This window comes from Mya arenaria, chromosome 6 (genome assembly GCF_026914265.1).
Source record: "Mya arenaria isolate MELC-2E11 chromosome 6, ASM2691426v1".
Taxonomy (NCBI): domain Eukaryota; kingdom Metazoa; phylum Mollusca; class Bivalvia; order Myida; family Myidae; genus Mya; species Mya arenaria.
Window position 1 is genome coordinate 53,855,372 of NC_069127.1, and position 14,308 is coordinate 53,869,679.

The window sequence follows — 14,308 nt, forward strand, 5'->3', positions numbered from 1 at the left end:
ATAAAGGTCATTTTGTATTCAATTAAAGAAAGAATAAGAGAGTACGAGAGCGAGATATAGTGGAGAAAGATATAGAGAGGAGAGAGAGAGTAAGAGAGTGAGATAGAGCGGAGAGAGAACATATGGAAACGGCGATTTGAGCGGGAAAGCGGACAGAGAAGGTGGAAAAGAACGGTTAGAATGGAGAGAGAGAGAGAGAGAGAGAGAGAGAGAGAGAAACAGAAACAGAGAGAGAAACAGAGAGAGAGAGCGTGTAAGAGAGTAAGATAGAGAAGAGCGAGAGAGGGGTGAAAGTGGAGAGAGAGAGAGAGGGCGAGAGAGTGCTATAGAGTGGAGAGAAAGAAAGAGTGGATAGAGAGAAATAGAGAGAATTAGAGAGTCGTGAGAGCGAGTTACAGATTTTGATAGAGAGTAAGCATGGGGAGAGACATCGAGTAAGAGAGTGAGACAAAGTGGATAGAGATAGCGAGAATAAAAGGTGAGACAACGTTGAGAGTTAGAGAGAGTAAGAGAAAGACAGGGAGACGGAGACAGAGGGTGACAAAGTGAGAGAGGAAGAGTTGAGAGCGAAAGAGAAAGAGAGCGAAAACCAGCACAGCCAGTTTTCGTGAAATGTATTCAAGATGTATAATACTGGTTGATTATTTTTCATAGTAAACCTAGGGCCCTCATAGGGGATTTAAATAGCATATATCTAGTTCACTTTCCGGAGAAATAAAACATTGTATAAATGCACGCATCTGTTCACGAAAACCCTACTTTGTTTTTCTGAGTTCTTTTCTGTGAGATTAATTCATCAGAATTATGTTCATTGGTAAAATTTTAGAGATTTATTAATATTTTGCAGGATTCCGGTTTTCGCCTCAGTCTACGTACGTATAGTATTAATAAATATTAGATTAACACACGTATTATAACCATAACAATACTTTACTGCTGCGCGTTTGTTAATTTCAATGATAGGTGCGCAAACTATGACCATGAATGAAACAGGTTGTAAACTAAATTGACATACCTGCGGCTCACAAAAATGTTGAATATTTTTAATTTAAACTAGCTTTTGAAACATGAAAAGTGCTTTATACTCATCCTGAAACATAAAACTTTACACACTGACATGGGGGTGCCAGATTGAGTTATCAAGCACGGCTGATTTCACCGGATATGCCTATCCTGTGTGCTAGAAAACTCTATCTGACCCCTCCCCCCCATGCTAGATGAGTCACGCGCCGTGACGCAATACCTCTTATTTCCTTTATTATATACTTTATGTAAGCATAATTATGATATTTCAATAATTGATTTCCAAAAATTTTAACTTAAAAAAATAGCTTCTAAAGAAAATCACCTTTAAAACACGTTATATTGAAGGAAATATTGACATATGCAGCGAATAAAAAATACTTTGCGTAAAGACGTTATCAAACGCGCTTTTTGGTGAAATGAACAAATATGCGGTTTTCTATGCCATTTTTTATTCAAAAAAGGTATGCCCGAAAATTATTAATCATGTTTGTCCGGTCCGGATAGAAAAAAATCCGAGCCTCGGTTGCGCTGCTTAGCCTGACAACGCAAATGCCCTCCGGTTATTATTTTTCTATCCATACCTGAAAAACATGACAAATATAATTAGTCCGTACAACGTCGTAACCCAACGTTGAATTAAGGTAGGCGACGATATGATCAAAGTCAAACGTCGTCTCTACGGCATGAGTTTGCTAGGAACCTGCAGCCAGGTGAATGAACCTTGTCCATAGGTTATCTTTTGGCAAAGTTGCAAATTGTAATCATTTTATTGGTTATAAGTGATTATTGGTTAATCATTTTCGTTATCTTTGACCAAAAAAAAAGAATTATCTAGTTTTTATACAATTGGCTGCTTTTGATAAGTGTAAGATAAGTTCATTCCGACCCGAGCGTAGGGTGTTTTGCGGAAACGAGGTTTACCTATCTTACACGAGCGGCTATGGTAGATGCTTTTTCTCCCGCCTCAAAATTAAGTACAAATGTATTTTTTTGGTGGAACTCTTTTGTGCATAGTGAAACTTATTGCGTACGGATATGCGATAATTCGTGGTTGTCATGGATATTCGCGCAGTGGTATAGAGTATGTAAATGGTTGATCGGTCTTTAAATAGTTCTTAGAAGGGTGAAGCATTATTTCTTGAAAGGTGCGTGAAAACTGTTTTCTGGTGACATTTGAAGCGAGAAATAACTAACTAGCGTTCTAAATATTGCCACAAGACAAGGTTTCCATGATGTGCTATAGACGACAGTCTTCAACAAGGGAGGTAATTACAATGTGGTGACCATTAAAAGAAGTTCCATACGGGCATTTTATCATCGCCCGTGGGCAAGATTATAACGAACTTCTAGCGTGGTTAAATTAATGAATCTACTTATCTGAGGTGGGAGAAATACGTTTCTACGTAGGAGGGGGTTAGAGGTTCACAACTCGACTGAATTTTAACAATTGTGTGACATATTCGTATGTGTGAAAGAAATAAGTATGTTCTCATTTTTGTTTCTTCAAAATTTTAACAAATTCGCTACATTATTACTGTAGGATAAGATATTGATTGTATTTTTTGTCAAGTGTTCAATTTCTTTGCGGCCTAAAATAAATTACAAAATCTAACGTTGTTCTACTCCAACCTCGTTGCAAAATTTAGTGAACTAACATAAGTAATGAGTGCCAGTATTAAAATATGATTAAAAGTTTTAACTACTATCAACTCTGAAGTTTATTCATTGTTCTTTTTCTCTTTCACATATGGGGCGTAGCTTGACGAAAATGGGCCAGTTTGTTTTCAGTTAGGTGGTCGTTTGATGTATTTATCGTAATTGTAAAAATATTAAAGAGAGCAACAGTATCATTTTGATCACCTTAAATTTAATGTATGTGCAGCTTAGCTTAAGATGACAGGTCATAGAAATAAAACATTGATATTTTTATTAATTAAATTCCACTCAATATTAATGCCAAAATCAAAGCTTGACATATGTGTATGAACAAACAATGTCATATATATGATGTCGCTTTCGACAACACACTTGACTTTCCGGGATCATTAAAAAACACATTGATGACATTAAATCCCTCATTCCCTATGCCTTCACTTTTTATTGCAGATTTTGCAGTTTTATTTATTTGATTTTTCTGAAAAATGTGAAGGCCGTGGCCTTCATGGCCTTTATTAAGCTAAGCCCCTGCACATAACACATGCAATCTTTGAAAAGAGGTTAACACCTATTCAATGTGTATGTTTTCTAATGCCGGGTGCGATTTAATAAGTAAATAAATATAATACCCATGTGGCATATCCGTTATAGCCAGTAGCCCGTATTCTGATTAATAGTCAAGTCAAGTCAACAGTTTATTGGGTAATTAAAGGCCACTGGCCCAAAACACATAACATACCAATCGTAACAACTCGGCCATCTCCGGGCAAGCTTCGAGATAGACCTCGTAAATAGTAGTAAGGATATACGAAAGTGCGATGCGGCTGCCGGCGATTAACACCGTTTTCAATCCGCGTAAAGAATGCCCATTGTAACAACAAGGAAATGGATTTTGTTAAATTAAATGTGCTTGTTTAAGAGAAAATATTTATTGTAACCTCAAAGAATGTTCGTTTTATGGATATTTAGATGTTTCCTTATAGTTGAAGCACTCTATTTCCTCTAGAAAAATCGTGAGCACACAGAAAAAACGCAGAAAATGTACTTGACAGTCATTGAAATGATCATACGGTTCATGGCATGCATGAATCATTACATCGGATTAAATGCATGCATGGACTAAATGTCAACATTTTCTCAACAGTTAATACCGTATGAAATGTAAGTTTTAAGTCATACTTTGCCGTGTTATTTTTTACACCATGTCTTGCCATTAAAACAACATTACTATTCTGTAAAATCATTGATTGCATTGTGCAGACTTTTGTGGATTGTGGTAGGATGGGTGTGAGCTTGGCACCCAGTCAGCTTTACCAGCTGAAATCTATGCATGCTTTTACTTCAGCATTATTGGGTTTGGGCTGCAGTTTTTTTTTGTGTAAACAGTTCTGTGGGGTTGAGGTGGGGCGGTGACTATCTACGCAGTACGCTCAATTGTTAGAGTACCAATACAACGTTCATGTGGATATGCACCAGACAATTGTAACCACGGCCTCCCCATCTGGGGAATAGTGGGGACTTTGACTTTCAGTACAGCCAACCCCGGCTAAAATCCCCACCCTGCGCGGACGATCCAATGGCAAAATCTCTGCCAAATGCCTCCACACCCAAGGGACTCTAGGTAAGGTCCATTCCCCTCTATATTTTAAGCGAAGATAAAACCAACGCATTCAACCACCACTGCAGGGCCACCTGATAGGTAAAAACACGGCCCGTTTCCCCTGGTTAACCCCAGTATTCCCCCTGACCTGGGGTGGGAGTGGGGGGTTACAATTGACTGGTGCACTAAGTTGACAGATCTTGTCTTAAAATTGTATTTGTTCAAGGCAGATCATGCTTCACTTTACCTCCTAGGCTGTGGATAAAACCCACTCATTAGAAATTTCCTTACACATTATACTTGTCTAAATCTATAATTATTAGTCTCAATATCTTTGAGTAAATTGTCATTTTTTATTAAAAACAACAACACCAAAAGAGTAACTGATAAGATACTCAACTGATTCATTTTTTGTAAATAAAAGCCTTAAACAAATATTTAGCCAGGTTACTAAGCTTTTCAGCAATGTATACCAGACTTTTTTCAATAATACTTAACCTATTTTGAATAATTAGCCTTTAGATCACTCTTCACCAAATGACTCTTTTATGTCCAACTCCATAAAATGCAAACAAGAATAATTACAGTTTGGATCAACATGTCTCTTAATTTTATTTTTAATATTAGTCAAGTAATAACAGAGCCATGTGTATGCAATCCAATGTAAAACTAATGATAAATTAGTTTTTGCTCCCATTTTTACTTTCATTTCTGTGGCAAGACCTTTTAAGTGCATTGAGTCTTTTGGGAGACTTCACAATATTTCTGGCGCTTAATCCCCATATATGGCTTTAAGTTGCCATACAAATTTAAGTCTTCATTACAAAATATACTGTATGTCTCCTCTTTAACCATAAACACACAATGAGAGGACTATTTAAAGCATTACCATGTGTCAGAATTATAGATCTGTCTTTATATTTTATTTGTCTAATTGAATTACCGGTCTCTTTAGCAATATCCTTGTGCCTCTTTGAGTACTTGGCTTGACAGTTTGGTTTTTAATACATTGTTTTGAATGTTTTATTTGTACACAACAATGGTGATGATGATGATGACACTATGCTATGCCAAAACCTCAACAAATTTTCTTCAAACAAAAAAGGACAGTCATTCAGAATAACTTTTATTACATCATTTGAGAAAATAAACTCATACAATCAACGAAATAAACATGTATCAGCCATCCGTAAAATCACAAGCCATGTTATGTGTTTGTTAAATTCAACTTAATAAAGAAAATAAATATTGGTTGCAGTAAGCAATGCGAATCACATCTAATAAACATTCCAACAGACTGAAAAATAAATCAACACAAATGGAAAAACTGTTTGCAAGTCAGCTAGTACTTATTTTATGCCTTATCAGATTGCTATGCAAGCTGGAAGCTTACAAAATCACTCTTAAGTCTGTTGCCTAAGAAGAAACAAGTATGGACATCCTTTTCCTGAGGTCAAGAGAAAGTATCTTGGAGGTCTTGAACTCACAACCTTGAATTTGGGGCTTATCCTCTAGACCACTTTCACCTTTTCACATTTTAAAGAGCCAGTTTACAATATGGCATTTGCAAGGATGTGCTCTATTAACAGATTTTCTGCAGTCTTAAAAATTGAACTGAACAAAATAGTTCTCCTTTATTTGGTCTGCCGATGCCATCTGTTTCTGTTTTTGAAGTTATCTTCCCTCCATAATATAGGAAAACCACTTAAAGCGTATATAAATCCTTTATCATTTTACCCTTTTAAAATATATGTTTGGATTTATTTAACAATCACGGACCAACAGATGACTTTTATCTTCAACTTCACATCAATATGTAAGTCATCAAATATTTGAGATGACAAGATGTTCCACTGAACGCTTTGTTTCCATCTTGCACTCATTTTTCCAAGGAAGGCGTTGCAGTTGTGTTAAGATGATTGCCATGCATTGCAGGTCAATCCTCATACAATGGCATTTTTGATTACATTTGGACTCCAGTGCCTGAAATAGAAAACAGAAAATACAACAATAATAGGAATTATATTTTCAGATCAATTATTTTAAAAGCCTGTACAACAACAGAAAAGTATTCACAAAACATTAAGTGCAACACCAATTTAAAGCTGCATCCTCACAGTTTTACTGTTCTGACACCTTTTTTATTTTTGTCTTTAAACGAGCCAATTGGCAATTATTGAGCAAATGTATGGAAACCAGTGATATTAGACTGCTGACATAATATCAGATCACAGTCTTTCATATACAAGTTTGAAAATTTGGTAAAAATTCCTCCAACTAGTCATATAAGGTCACACATAATAGAACAGATTTCAATTGTTTGGAAAATATTTTTTTGCTATTGCTTTAAGCCGTATAATTAATTATATGTGTAAATTTAATTTAATTACTCCTTTGGGCTTTTGAAGAATGACCTAGAAGAACTGTCAATCTGTGAGAGAGCAGCTTTTAGCTCTGGACTGCTGGTTAATTAAAAACTATGAAATGAAATTGTTATCATGTTTAAATTCATCTACTATGTTGATATTTTAATACTGTCAATCCTTGTTGGTTAATTGTACAAACATGCAGGTATTTTTGGGCTTAAACCAATAGGATACTTGACTGTTAAATTATTGTCCGAATTTCGAAAATAGCACAACCATTACCTCATCTGCCTTTTTTCATTAGAACAAGCCGGGAATCAGAGTCAGCTGCACCCCTGGTACCATACTCTTCTCTGAAAATGACAATAAGATTAAAATTTAAATGTCTGCATTTCATTGGCACAGTAAAAATGTCAGCATTTTTCAATGTTTCTGCATCACCACCACTGTTGGATATCAAAGAATTTAGTCTTGAAAGAAATGTGTGCTGGTTTTTGCGTTCAAACTCATTTTGTTAAACCAATAGAATGAAGATCTAATTAATTCATTTAGAGAACTATATTAGTGAACAGGGCCGAGGTATTCAATTGTGCCATTACATTAAGTTGTTTGCTACCAACACTCACGGAAATATAAACCATACATCCTTGGTTAAAATAATGTAAATCTTAATTATAAAAAATTAAAGTTAATGATATGAAATGTATGAGATAAATACACTGAGAAAGAAAGTCTAACCTATTATCGATATAAGTAAAGTCAGATTCAGACTTATTTGTTATTTAAAAAACAAACAAATAGAGTATTTGTTTTCTTAATTTTTGCCACTGATCACTGGAGCTTCAAAATTGTAATTTACTGAATTAGAATCTGTCAAATGAAAGAAGACTTTACCCCACCCACTAAGAATTAATGACATTTCCAATTAGTTTCTCATTAGGGCTCTTTTAAAACTATTTTTATATTTTATTAAAATGCAATAAGTATAAAAATAACACTAACACACAAATAAGTGGTAAAGGTTCGCTCCTCATTCTGTCTTTGGACTAACATATCTCTTGGTTGTTTGAACATCTTCTTGGTCGGCCATGATGGACTATTTTCTTACGACCCGTATTATATCCGAGGCCATATCTTGATACTAGCCGAGGAGTTCCGATTGATAACATACATGAAAGGCATGAGTTGTGTCAGGGTAATTAATCGATACAAGCAAAGTGTAAATAAGATTCATTATTATTTCCCCTTAACCATTAATGTTCAGAAGGAGATGGTATACATAATAAGCTAGTTTTCGTAAATCTTCAGATTGATTTGTGTTTAATAACATATAAAAATCTTCTAATTCAGTACCATTAGAATACCAATTAAATAAATATTGCGTTCGTATATCATTATATTTACTATATATAAAGAAAGCATGGTATTCACAGTTTAAAACAAAAATATTAATATTATCTAGACAAAACCGACAAACGCGTTCTTCTCTTGGAATATTATTATGCCTACCAGTTTCAATTAACAATTTATGATTTGAACATCTAAATTTGCTAAAAGCTTATTTGTGTTTGTAAGGTATGTCTAATGATGAATAACGTTTCACATTAAGCAAGGTTTTGTATTCTTTATAATGAAAACACCGACTGGAACTGTTAATAGATTCGTGCCAGTTTTTGTTGAAACAATTTATAATTCTCCGTTTCTTCTTAGAAAGTTGTAATAAATTTCAAAAATATCTAAAACAATTAGAAAAATAATTTGTACATTAAGGCAATCTTCCACATTCACCAAGAATCATACATGTATTAGTGCTTTTATTTACACCAATATGCTTCCTACAGAAATCGTTTTGTAAACATTCAATCTTAGGACAGAATGTTTATCCCCAAATCTGGGACCCATAACATGAAATAGGTTTAGTGTCAAACATTTTAAACGGTTCCTTTGTTGAAAAATAACCAAAAGGTTTCTGGTAACGTTTAATAGCAAAAAATAGCTTTTTGAGCTTGAGCTGTCGTCCATGACAACTGTGGGCTAAACAATATACCCATGTATTTATAAACAGATGTTGTTTTTATATTTACGCCACGAAAGAACCATTTTTCATTATTTCGTAAAGGGCCACCATTTCTAAACACAATTATTTATGTCTTATCAAGATTGACGTCCATACCGGTATTTGAACATAAACTATCTATTACGTTTAATTGTTGTTGCAATTTTAACAACCGGTTCCACACAATTAGCTACGTCATCTGCAAACATTATGCAAATAATATCTGGTATGTCATTAGTAATGAAAATCCCAGAACCACAGTGTTCTCGTAAAAGGGCTGATAACTCATTAATGAATAAGACAAAAATTGTCGAACTTGACTTATTTCCTTGTCTTGAACCGATATTACATGGGAACAAGTTTGTTTCACCATCTGGTGTTTTAACACATGAATTTTAATCGTGATACATAGCTTTAAGAACTCTTAAAAATTACCACGTATACCTATATTTTGGAGTGATTGGAACAGTTTAACGTGGTTTATTTTGTCAAAAGCCTTACGGAAGTCTACGTATAAACAGTAGAAACGCCCTGCCTTTTTTGATAGATAGTTCTGCACCATGGCTTGTAAACAGAACAGGTTATCGACTGTCGAGTAATTACGACGACACCCAGCTTGACATTCATCAATTTTATGGTTGTCTTCAGCCCAATTATATAGCCTTTTATTAATGGCACCTGAAAATAGTTTGCACATTGTATTAGTTATAGATATCCCCCGGTAGTTCCCTGGTACAGTATTGGGTCCAGACTTGTACACAGGACATATAATACTTAGCCCCCAAGACTCAGGAAAAATGCCAGTCGACAGAATGCTATTAAATAAGTGTAACAAAAAGGGTCCTATATCAGAACAAGTGTTTTTATAAAACTCGGAAGGGATTACATCTAATCCACAGCTTTTATTATTAACAAGATTAGAAGTAGCAAGTTCTATCTCATTTAAGGTAAACGAATCGTTAAGTGGGCTAGCACTATGATCAATTAGATTGTGATTATTTTCAGTATTGGGATCAACTCACACAGCGTTATCGTCATATAGTAAGCCTTTGAAATAATCAAACCACTCATTTGGAGAAATACTACACACAGTCTTTGGTTTCTTCGAACCAAATTCAGTTGTTTCCAGAAAGAATCTGGATTAGGACTATTTACAAGTTCAATCTGTTTCTACGTTGATAGTCGTACTGTTTCACACAGCAAAAGTTCTTAAACGCATTGCGTTTATCTTTGTATAATCTTAAGTCATTCATATTATTTGAACCGCAAAATGAGCGTAAAGCAGAATATTTGTATTGTTTTAAGGTGTAACACTCGTCATCCCACCACGGAGGTTGATCAGACACGTTTTTTTGCTTTAAATTGCATACATTCCCCAGCTTCATAATATAGTGTTGTTTATATATTGGTTAACACCTCATTCAAAGACTGTAATATTTCATGTTCGTGCAATTGTAATAAATGCCGGACATTGTTAGCAAAATATCCTTAAACGAGTTCCGCCAACAGTATTTTTCTGTTTTCGTTCTTCTACTACTACTAATACTTATATCATCTAGCAATTCTCTTCTTTTAAATTTCAATTTACATGAGAGAGGAAAATTATCAGATTCGCCCTTATTCAAGACTGAAAAATCCGACACATATTGAAAAAAAAATCAGAGGAGGCTATCATATAATCAACTGTCTAAACGTCGTTTGAAAAGCAAGTATATTCTCCCCTTATATCACCTGGGGATCTTCCATTGAATAGATGCACATCAAAAGTACAGCAAAATTTCACTAATGTTTTACCAAAATTGTTCCCTCGAATAACATCTTTGTTGTTTCGTGGAATTTCAAAATTACTTCCCTCGTATTCTACGTCAACAAATATAAAGTCAAGATTATCGTTTGGGATAAAATCTAAAAGGTCTCTCGTATGTGAATTAAAATCCCCGGACAAAAAACAATAAAATATCCGGATAATCAAGCTTAATGGCTTCAAAATGGTCAAACAATTGCAAATTACCATTTTTCTCACTCATTCGATTATAGTATGTGGATCCTTCAGTCGAATAATATGTGAAGTAAATAATAACATCTTTACAATCATACAATAAAAACAAGTTTATATGTAATACGTTATAATGCGTATATATACGTTCAATAATATTCAACTTATACAGAACACTACTTATAAAAACGCTGATTCCCCCACTGTTTCGTATAGCATTATCAGTGACTCTTTGTAATTATCAAATTCGCCCTTAGTATATGACCATCATTGCAGGAAGCACGTGGCTAGCCGGAGTGTCAATTTTGTCTTTGCACTATTACTTCTAAATAAGACTGAACACATATAAAACAGTTGTTAAAAAATATATATATTTATTCAAAAATGAAAGTAATACTTGAATATTTCGTGAATTTGTTTTCCGCGTGTCGGGTTCTCGTGATTTTGCGAGTTTTTATCAATTGAAGCAAACGAGTTTAATACATTTCGTATGGAGTGACCTCGAATTTGATAATATACGTTTATGATAATATTTGATGATTTACAGTACTAGTTACCTAAAATGTCAATACATGTATATAGCGCGTACATTTTCAACGCTATTCTTTTATGACGTCACTTCTTTAGCTATTGTACTAGTTGTATATGGAAATATTATAATGGTCTTATTTCATGAAGGCAACGTCATTATCATTTTTATCATGATGGTGTTGCTGGATTAGTAGCAGTAGAACCATCGTCACGCGAAAATCCGCAACTGGAAAGTACGAAAAGTCAAGAGCGAAAACGCGACAATTGTTTATCGCCAACGTGAAAATCCGCAACAATATTGCTTCGTGTATTTTCCCATTTATATTAAAACTTGAATTGTATCAACTTTACCGATGACGATACATCGGGAGAAACTGAAAGTACTAAAGCTGGTTTAAAACAAGTGTTTCATGTATGGACAACTGTACCAGAAGACGGGTACTTCGGTTTCGATTTCTCTGCATATTATGTGAACTGCATTCAAAAATGGTTTGCTTCATGTTGTATTTGTGTAAATAAATATACACAGAACAGAGCTACTCGTATATGGACAATTTCTATTATATACTACTACTACTACTACTACTACTACTACTACTACTACTACTACTTCTACTTCTACTACTACTACTACTACTACTACTACTACTACTACAACTACTACTTTAACTACTACTACTTCTACTACTGCATGTGCTGCTGCTGCTGTTGCTGCTACAACTACTACTACTTATGCGGCTAATACTACTACAATTACAACTACCGCTACTACTAGCACTACCACTACCACTACCACTATTATCTTTTCCACTACCGCCACTACCACTACAACCACTATCTCTTGAACTAGCATTACTGCCATCACCACTACCACTACTACTACTTATACAGCTACTTTTGCTTCTTATCTGCTCCGAGGGGTAAACTTTATACAGTTCATTTCGAGACCTAGTAATACTATATCCAAGAATGACAAGGGGATCGACATTTTATAATATATAATTATGCGTGACCGTATAAAAATATCAAAAGTAAACACACGTAGGTCTTTGTCTGTTATGGTGTATAGAAACTTATTTATTATATAAGTTAATCATATTTAAAGAGAAGTACCGAATTGTGCACTTTTGGTTAAAATTATGAAACTTTGCCCGTTTACACATATGCATGTTAAGGTAAAAAAGCTCGGGACCCACCTAAATCGTCTAAGATGGCCGCCAAAATCCAAAATGGCTGCCTTCCCCCTTTATATTTTAAAGAGGATCTGCCATAAATAAATAATTGTTTTATCATATGCTTTCTGGTGATTCATAGAGATTTATCAGTGAAATAAAAATCATATTTCACTGGTTCCATTTTTCAAACGGTGAAACAACATTTTGTTATTGTTCAATGTTTTGAAATGTTACCCCACTCTCACTACCAAGACAAATGTGAGCGTTCACAGGGCTGGGACACAATTTCAACGACGTCATTTCAGTTCGCATGCAATTTGGCGCGCTTTTCTGAATAACTACAATTCAATGTCAAATTATATAATTTTTAGGCATAATATGAAAAGGAAAAAAAGGTTGCCTTCAATTTAATATCGCAATATATTCTACCTGGTGAAAAACATATGTACATATTTCACTTGTGACTACGCGAAAAATGTGAAATATAGCTTAAAAATATACTTCATCAGTATGTCTAATATTCTTTTGAAAACAAACTAATGGCATTTAATTAAATAAATAAACGTTTCCAAATATCACATAAATGCTTCAAAAATACCCCAGGTGCAAATTTGCATACGTGGCAATAAAACGCAAAATATCGTAAAGAATAGATTGTATAGCTGCTTTATAATAGCCTTCATAATCATCTTTGCAAAAGACGATCTTTGCTGTATTTGTGATATGAATATGAAAGTCGATCGTTGCTATTCATCAGGCGGTATTTATTTGCAAATAACGAATAACAATGTCTTATTACATGAATGCGAAACACTAGCTCCGGCTCTTTTAGGAGTGAACATGCAGTCTTTTTCATTCCCGGCAAAAGAAAGGCAATCGATAGCACCTAGTTTTATCTGAAATGTATGGTTCTTTAGAGAAATTCAGCTAAAATTGATGGAAAGTTTCTTCTCTTATTTGTAAACAAGCATGTGTTTCATGGAAAAATCGTTTTAAATACTCCATTAAAAAGTACTTTTATATAACAACTTAAGTACATGTTAAGATTAAACATATATGGCACTGTAATCCCCGATTTCTCAAATGTGCCTCCATAATCGTTGTATTAATATCGAGTCATACTTACCTTTTAAGATCTACTTAATTCTCTATTATATCTATCAAATGTAGAAGGGAAATAGTTGTAATTCATCAAAATGCTGCCAGAGTTCATACATTAAAAGCTTGCGTCGTGGCCCATTAGACATGGTACAACCATCTATAATATAAATATTATCGTGTAGTCTTTTGCGCAGACGTCGTGATGTGCAGACAGGAGCGTGTTGATAAAAAAGATGCCTTTTCAAACATTGATGATGATGATGATGATGATGATGATGATGATGATGATGAATGATGTTGTTGTTGATGATGATGATGATGATGATGATGATGATGATGATGATGATGATGATGATGATGATGATGTTGACGATGATGATGATGATGATGATGATGATGATGATGATGATGATGATGATGATGATGATGATGATGATGATGATGATGATGATGGTGATGAAGGTGAAGGTGATGATGATGATCATGATGATGATGATGGGTGGTGGTGGTGTTCGTGGCGGTGATGATGATGCTGATGATGATGGGTGGTGGTGGAGATGATGATGCTGTTTTTGGTCTCGGCGATTTTCTGGCTGTTTGTGTGCTTTTTTAAATCAAATAAATTAACAAATACAAGCATGAAAAAGTTATGCTTTGTTAATTCAAGTCGTACAATTTTCAAGTAACTATTTCGGAAAGATGTTTATTGAACTCGTTTTTATAGCATTTACATCTGTTATTAAGAAGTTCTTACACTGTGTACGAAGTATTTATACGTATTATGTGGAAGGGAGTCAATTT